The 9,024-nt window shown below is 34.6% G+C and overlaps 1 long non-coding RNA gene across 2 annotated transcripts in view; it reads left to right on the forward strand.

Annotated features, from left to right (window-relative positions):
* The first annotated feature begins 393 nt into the window (after nt 1-393).
* Nucleotides 394-9,024, forward strand: part of LOC135198103 (uncharacterized) — a 76,330-nt gene continuing 67,699 nt past the window's right edge. The window contains exons 1-2 of one of the 2 annotated variants that reach the window (XR_010310725.1): nt 394-529; nt 1,090-1,260. This is a non-coding gene — a long non-coding RNA (uncharacterized LOC135198103). The remainder of the gene's footprint in view (nt 530-1,089; nt 1,261-9,024) is intronic. The other variant, XR_010310724.1, reaches the window with a different exon arrangement.

Below are 9,024 nucleotides of genomic sequence, written 5' to 3' on the forward strand. Positions count from 1 at the left end.
AATATCATAAAATCAAATCCAGGGGAAACGATTGGAGCCTGTCATCCCTTCCTGCAGAGGAGGAGAGGAATACGAAAACAGCCATCAAAGAGAGAAGGGAGGAGGAAGGAAGAAGGAGAGACGAAGGGTGATTGTGATGCCGACTGGGATTTTGGAAGCTGCTGCTAAATGGGCTGGAAGGGGTTGGGGGGGGGGGGGTGACAGACGAGAGATGGCAAGACGAAGATATGGGGATGAGGTTATGGTATCAAGCACGCATGGAGAGAGAGAGAGAGAGAGAGAGAGAGAGAGAGAGAGATAATAAGGTCGGGAAAAGAGGACGAAGGAGGCGGCGAAAAAACAGGAAAGGTAGGCAAGGCAGAGAGCCTGGTCCCTGATCACACGACTGGAAGCAACAGTAGTGGTGTGGTCGTGGTCGAGAGTGGATGTGTACCGCGGGTCTCTCTCTGTCTCTCTCTATCTCCCTTCTTGCTCTCTTATAGTGCCGTAGGAAAACAAAGTACCACTTCTTCCCCCGTTGGAGTTAAAAGTAGGTTTTGGGATCTCACATTCACACGTTTCCTATTTTGCTTGTGTGTTCAGGCAAAGACTAATCCAGAGAGGATTATATTTTTTCAGAATTTTTGTGATTTTTTAACATAGTGTTAGTTAAATTTCCAAGTGCTAAAGTTGATCAATCTATGTTTTTTTATTAGTGATTCTTTTTTACATCTGCTTTGTATTAATTAGAAACAAAGTGAAATGTGATACTATCCATTCATCAGATGCAAACCAGCGGATGTTAGAAACACAATCAATCATTCATTTACAATGAATATGCAAATTATGTACAATTTTCACACGAAAATGAGTCCTGTCACCTTTATCAATAAGGCTCAGGCATTATTAACCGATTTCATTTATTCACTGACATAATTTTGATTTCTCCTCAATGTTATCATTTTCTCAAAACCTGACAAAAAAGAGTAACAACTCATTTATTTGAATATCAAAAACATACGACAATCTTTATGGAACCCAGTAGAGGAAAATGGAAAGAGATTTGAAAGTACGTTGCCACTGCTCTTTAATCAATCTTCACTCTGACAGGAACAGAAAAGACTCAGGGTAATCCCGACATAGTAATGCCTCACTCTGGAGGGTGGACACGGAAAGGCACCGAAAGAATTATGTCAGCATTTTCACAGTAAACTCGAGGTGCTTCTATGAGGCCAACACAGGCGCCAATGGAAGAATGACTTTCATTGTGAGATTATCAAGGTAACGTCACTTGATTTCGTCCGTGTACGCTCGTCTTTACATCTTGGTCTCACAAATGAATAAATATACATTATGATGCTAAGTGGAAGAGTTATCAACTGATGACGATAATTTGGTATGACTTAGATATGCATGTACTGTAGTAAATAATACACGCACACACATACATGTTTATATATACGACTCGTATTTATACATACACACATATATAGTTATAATCATGCATATGTGGTATACATGCAGTATGTTACATTGGCTCACCGACTTCAATATCATAAAGATGATATTACAAAATTTTTCATGTCATGCTTAATGAATTTTATCATATATAACCTTACAATTAGCTTCACTAGCTTCTAGCGTAACTCTAAGGCCATTAGCAATGCAGATAAAGCATTTAGTTGGTGTTTTGGGTGAAATACATGAAAAATTACATATATACAATACAGATATACACATACACATATGTATATATACATATATACATACATATATATATATAATATATATATATATATATATATATATGTATGTATGTATGTATATATACATATATATATATACCCTACAAGGAATAAAGTAATCTCGGGTAGACTTCACTTCCAACAGAATCTCAAACTTTTTGGACGGTCCCCTCTCCTCTTTTCCACCTGCCCCAAAATTCTCCCGATGAAGCAATGGAGTTTGTGGGAATTGTTCTTTCACCTTTAGTTGCCGTCATTCTTAAGCAGGTCTTTCGTGCAAAGTCTCATTTCGGATTGTTCATCAACAGAGGAGGCAAATGTGTTCTTATTCACATATGAATACAATTAATTTTTCTGTATACACACATATACACATACATTTGTATAAACACGGTATATATGTATATATACTTATATGTAGGTGTATATATAGTATGTATATAGTATAGCTAGAGATATACATAGACAATAATTGTATTATGTGTATAAATCTTTTGTATACAAACGTAACATTAGGTATAGAGCCATGTCCTCATATGAGTATGCACGTAAGTACATTAAATATATGTACATACAAACATACATATATATATATATATATATATATATATATATATATATATATATAGATATATATATATATTCATATCTATATAAACATATATACCTGTTTGTGTTTCCGCATGTATATGTGTACGGGCATACAAGCGTGAGAGTATATGTGAACAAGTGCAAGGGTCATTCAACCTTTCATTGTAAACAGACTAACCAAACAAAAAAAAGCCAACGTTAATATATCTATATATACATATACATATAGATATATATATATATATATATATATATATATATATATATATATATAGAAGAAATATATATATATAGTTTGTGTGGTTTTGTATGTGTATGCGCGTATGTGCAAACAAGCGTTAGAGTATGTATATACATGTGTGATGGCCGAGCAACCTTTTATTGTAAACAGTCTAAACACATACACACAAAAAAGGTCAACTTTATGATATTCTCTAAATGTCACAGATTATCAATGCTTTCCCCGAGTGCATTTATCCTCCACCTGACCAAAATGTTTTATTTTTCATTATAGTTCAGCTGAATAAAAGGAGAAGAAAAAGAGTTAAATAAAAAACGGCAAATAAAAAAAGCTGGTTCGTTCGAAGTTCACTTAAGGAGATGGATGATTCCACGCGGCGTTTTTTACTTTCTTACCATTTATCACCATTACCGGCAACGCTTCTTTCCATTTTACCCGTTTTTTCCACCCGTTCACCAGTCCCATTCATTCGTTTGGATGACTTCAACTTTTTCTTTCATAATCCTCTTGTATTTTTTTTTCGACAAAATATATTTATTTTTTTTTGCGATGTAATGAATTTTACGAAAAGTAAAAAAAAAAGGTCACGAGAATCGATAAAACATAGAGAGAGAGAGAGAGAGAGAGAGAGAGAGAGAGAGAGAGAGAGAGAGAGAGAATATCAACCTTCAGTTTCCTCTCACTGCTTTAAACGTATACGATAAAACCTGACACGTGCCTTACAAATTGTGGGCGTTCACACGGTATTAAATTCACACCTTAACTACTTATTTCTAACAGCTTTCTCTGATAATTATTACATTTAATACCGTTCCAGAACAAAACTCATGTTTATTCTCGTAACTTGAATTACTTGTCTTGCATGCAATTTCCTGTTATTTCATCACGTAGTGTTTTGAAAGGAAATAAATGCTACCTTATAAAACAATACTAGAGGGCATGATTTTAATTTCCTGGCAGCTGTTTCGATTTTTTATTAATTTATTGATTTACACCTTTCTTGTCCTTTCTTCTATTGTCATAACCAATATATATATATATATATATATATATATATATATATATTTCATTTGTTGCACACAAGGGTTTAGTGGCATATAATGGCCAGAGAGCCACGGGAGCAAATTGGTAATTTGTTATAATCGCCCTGTATTCTGTCTTATAATTTACCTCCCACAACCATAAGCGATAATAGTTACTTGGAAAATCTGGCTACATAAATAACAGATTTTCATTTATTACTTTACCTACTGATCAGTTGCTGCTAGTTCTGCCCTTAGCTGAACTGAGGTCTGTTCTGATACATATTCAAGAATAGCACTTATTCTTTTTTTAAAAACTAAAATATATTGAAATGGAAAATAAATATAATCCAAGTTAAATCTGATTACTGTTTTCAATCGGTCGTCCTTAATACCGACGTATAATGATTAATTCCACTTTCATTTCATATCTCTCTCGTTCCTTCGCGGAGTCTTCAAGGAAATCCTTTTTATCTTCGTTAATCGTCTAGTCTTTGATGTGGATGAGTGCAAACATAAAAGGCAAAGATTTTGAGCGGTACCTCTTAAATTTGGAGCTCAAGGCTCGCCCTACCCCCCCCCCCCTCAAAGGGCGGTAACAGGGCTCAGACGAGGAGCAGCCAACCACTGACTATTGTTTACACAAACACACGCTCACCAATCAAGTAGTTTAGTCGGATGGCATCGCGGTCTTTCTAATCTTTCGTCAGACTTTTTTCTTTCTTTTTTAACCTCTCCTGTGTCTCAGACACACTGGTTAACTATCAGTAATGAGTGAAGGGTTATTTTGCTTATTCGCATATGGGGTGTGAGAGATATTATTCATCTTCCCCTTTGGCTCCTCTATCTCGTAACTTCACGGATGGAAAAAGCAAATATTCGGTGTTGTTGTTCATCGTTTCGATATTCGTGTCTTGAACATGAAATAAAAACTTAGTGAATTATATTCTGTAACTATATTCGTGCTTCATTCCTATTCGACGGCTAACGGGAGAAGAGTCATCTGTATTCGAGCACGAGACCCAAATATAATCATATCATGGAATATTTCATAAAGTGTTTTGACATCCCAACTTAGAAAAATCCCGACCCTAAGATGGGTGCCTGAATCGAATCAGTACTGTTTTGCCCCTTCTCCACTAGATGACTCTGATCGCATTGTCCCAACGCAGTGCCAACTCCTAAACACGCGATATTCAGACAGAAGATAAAATCATTATTGATCTGCTGGAGTTCCAATAGATGGATCTGCGAGACTGAGAGCCAAAGAAGTGAATATTCATAATTTAGTATAAAGAATGGCAGGACCTCGAGGTATGTGGGCGCGTATCGGCACTGTTTTCCTGTTTTCTTAGGACACCAACAGATGGCAGCCGCGGTCGCCCTGACTCCCCAACATCACGTCACGAATATCAGTTGCATGCAAGTAGCCGGATGGTTGTGACAAGGGAATGCTGCCCGTGCGTTTTATGCAAACATTAGAAAGAAACTTTTGCCGCTAATGTTTTCACAAGCTTCCAGCGGAAATAGAAGGCATTTGTGTGTTTATTATATTTTTAATGAAAAAGTTTGCCCAATGCTTGCGGGAAAGATCTACCTACGAAAAGCATAACACAAATTTGAAGGAATTTTTGTATTCATATAATTGAATTTCAATAGTCCCAATCCTTACATTGTAAGAATAGGAAATCATTCTGAATGATAAGCAGATAAAGTAATAAACGTAAATATAAGCTCAAGGTAAACGGTCATTTAATTCTATCACTAACACGGAGCGTTAAGGGGAGAACAATGACATCACGGCTTCAGAAATAAATGCAAATGCTTTCCCTACCGTTCTCACGAGACTTGAATGTTTATTCCATTGTCATCATTACTGCTGCTCGCAAATGAAAATGAATAAAGATTATATTAAAGTCGGTGTACACAAGAACGAAGATTCATAGAAAATGAGATTAAGCACACTTGGATCTTCAGCGGAAACGTGATATTCGAAGTAATCATGACAGTCCAATTCTTTACCGTCAGGGAGTTATGAATTACGGTTATGGCAGAGCTGTGAAACAGTGTAATAATTTCAGGCGTGGATGGAGGACATTTCTCTTCTCGAGATCTGATATAAAGTAATCTCATTTTACGGCCTACTTCCGTTTGTATCAAGCTTTAATGATGTCGCTTTTACGTGTACAGAGAACTGTACATGAAGACTTTAACTCCACACATGAATATATGTACCCAAGATTCTATATATCTTGCATGTAAATACATGCTTTTTTTATCAAAATATTCACAAAAGCAAGCATAAACACCTCTCTCACACACACACATATATATATATATATATATACTATATATATATATATATATATATATATATATATATATATATATATATATATATATATATTATGTATGTGTGTGTGTACACATACACATATATATAAATGTGTGTATATATATATATATATATATATATATATACTATATATATATATATATATTATATATATATATATATATATATATATATATATAATGTTATAATTGAAAACCTGAGCAGGTTTTGAATTCGCGACTTCCCGAGTCGCACGCGCACATCTTCACTGGATTTACTACGAGAGAACGCTTTTAATTTCCCGTTCATAAGGCAAAGCTACTTCAATGCCGTTTGCCTGAAACACCAGTTTCCAGTGAAGTCTCTTGCAAGTCAGTATTTCCAAACAAATTAAGTTTAAAATTTCCCGGAGGTTCATCTATTCCTATACGTGGCTCAATTTCTTTATAAACATCTTGATGGCCAAAAAGACCCCCTTCCGTTTTTGTGAACATATGTATTTATTTGTCTTTCTGATTATTATTATTATTGTTATTATTATTCAGAAAATGAACCCTGTTAACAAAGAACATGCCCACAGGGGCTATTCTCTTGAAACTCAAGGTTTCAAAGAATATGGTGTTCGTCAGAGGGTGTTAAGAAATACAGAAAGGAGAATTCAGTTATTAGAAAAGAAAAAATATATTAATAAACTTCATAAATAAGTCCTCAAAATTATAAATAAATTATCAAAATGCAAGGTAATGCATAGCATCTTCGCTTGAATTTTTGAGGACTAAATAAACAAAACAATGATAAGATTATGGATAGACATAGAGTACAAAGGGATTTGAATTCAAAATAATGATTAAAATGGTTATCCATTAAGGACTCTGCATCGGCTTTGTATATTAGTACGTACTTTTCAAACGGCAGTTCTGCTTCAATTTTACCACTTCATGCATCTAAGGCTCGTAAATGGTTATACATTCAAATATCTATCTATCAATCTCTCTCTATATTATATATATATATATATAATATATATATATATATATATATATATATATATATATATATATATATATATGCATACATGCATACATATGTGTGTACGAACAGTAACATTACAACACAATTTAAAAGCACAAGGGAAGGAATGGTATTACCTAATGAGCTACTGATAATAATGTTAGATTTTAGGCACTAGGAACGATGTGCGCTGGTTCTCCATAGAAAACAGCCGGCACTAATTCTTCTGCCACAGGTACTAAACGCCGGATTAGAAATTCCCTTTGTAACCTGGATATCTGGCAGATATTGAACTTAAGAGTTGGAAACCAGTTTTCCCAATAATACCTTCACTTCTGTAGATGCATGGAGCCTTATGAATAACAGCAAGTTCTCTGGAAACCTCTGACGATGTATTTTCAAAAGGTTAAAAACAGACCTGGAAAATGAGCTTATGTCCTGGAAGTAGTCTGGATGCCGGGAAACAAGTTCTAAGACTCAACATTCTCTTGCAAGATTGAACACTAGATGGGGGAAAATTGGCCTCTAATGCTCAGAGAGAGAGAGAGAGAGAGAGAGAGAGAGAGAGAGAGAGAGAGAGAGAGTTCAACATAACAATCTCAAATGATATTAAGATATATAACGTAATATGAAGCTCGGCTATTGAGAGAGAGAGAGAGAGAGAGAGAGAGAGAGAGAGAGATCAGTAACTATCTCAAATGATATTAAGATCTATAACGTAATATGAATCTCGGCTATTGAGAGAGAGAGAGAGAGAGAGAGAGAGAGAGAGAGAGAGAGAGAGAGAGTTTCGTCTGTCATGTCCGAGAAGACCGGATATCAAATATGTATAATCCTCAGTGCACAATTTCCCAACTAATTTTTATTACCCAAATCCTGACACGCGACACACGGACTTGATCTTTACGTGAGCATTATCAAATATCAATTGGTCTTATTCAGATTTAATCATTTTCATGCAATTCGATTTCGTTTATTTCCCTTTTGACCGATTTCTTTCGTATTTCCTACTTGTAATTTGAATTACATTTCCTTTTGCACGAGTCCCAATTTATATTTCAATAATCTTCGCAAGCGTATGTTATCATTTTTTTCCATGCTACTGTTAAGATAATTTCATTCCATTTGTTGTTATAATAATTCAGTTTAATCCATTTTAATTCATGCTTTTACATGTGTGATATTCTTCGAAGTACAGAATAAGACCCATTCAAAATATAGAACACATATATAAATACATACATATATTTACATATATAAATACGTATATATACATATACGTATATAAATGCTTTCATTAGTTAGTGCCTTGAACTAACTACAATGTTGCTAAACTAATGTTCGTGTTTTGACTATGTGTAATCAGATGTCTATCATATTGTCTATTGTGAACTGCACATAAGTTAAGTAAAAAGGTAACTTTTTTTGGCAGTTTGCCACTATATGACTGCGAGCGTCACGGTTTTTTTTTTTTAAATGTTCGTTTTACCAGAAACACCGGTTTATGATTATGCGTCTCCCATTGATTTTAATCGATAATGAAGCGATATTTATATTGTTGGCTCTTGCATGTTGATTAGTCAAATTCAAGCTTACGAAAGCAATACTGCCTTCAAGTCAAGTAGAAATTATACAGAACAATTTGATGGTATCACGTCGATGAGTAATAATCACAAACTATTTTACATATTCCACTGCACAAACCCTGTGATACTGAATATGAAGGTCACATCATATACAGATGAACCTAAATATTATGCAGCATCATCCGTGAAATGTATTATTACCTTATTGAGAGAAGAGGGTAGGAGATTAAAATCGAAGTCCTCTCACGAAGACCTGATCCCAAACCCAAACGGTCGATGAAATGGATCAAATATCAATTAGGAATTCTTTCATTAAAGACATGGCAGAGTTCATAATGTAACAATGATGGAAGGAAATTAAGCAAAACTACTACATGTTCTCAAACTACTGTTATGATCATATTACAGCCGATTTAAATCACGACAATAAATGTGTCGCTCACAAAGTTTCCTAAACACCTTCAAGTTGTTTTTATAACTGAATAAGTTTTTTATTTGTTTTTCATACTAATTA

Source organism: Macrobrachium nipponense, chromosome 21 (genome assembly GCF_015104395.2).
Source record: "Macrobrachium nipponense isolate FS-2020 chromosome 21, ASM1510439v2, whole genome shotgun sequence".
Classification (NCBI taxonomy): Eukaryota; Metazoa; Arthropoda; class Malacostraca; order Decapoda; family Palaemonidae; genus Macrobrachium; species Macrobrachium nipponense.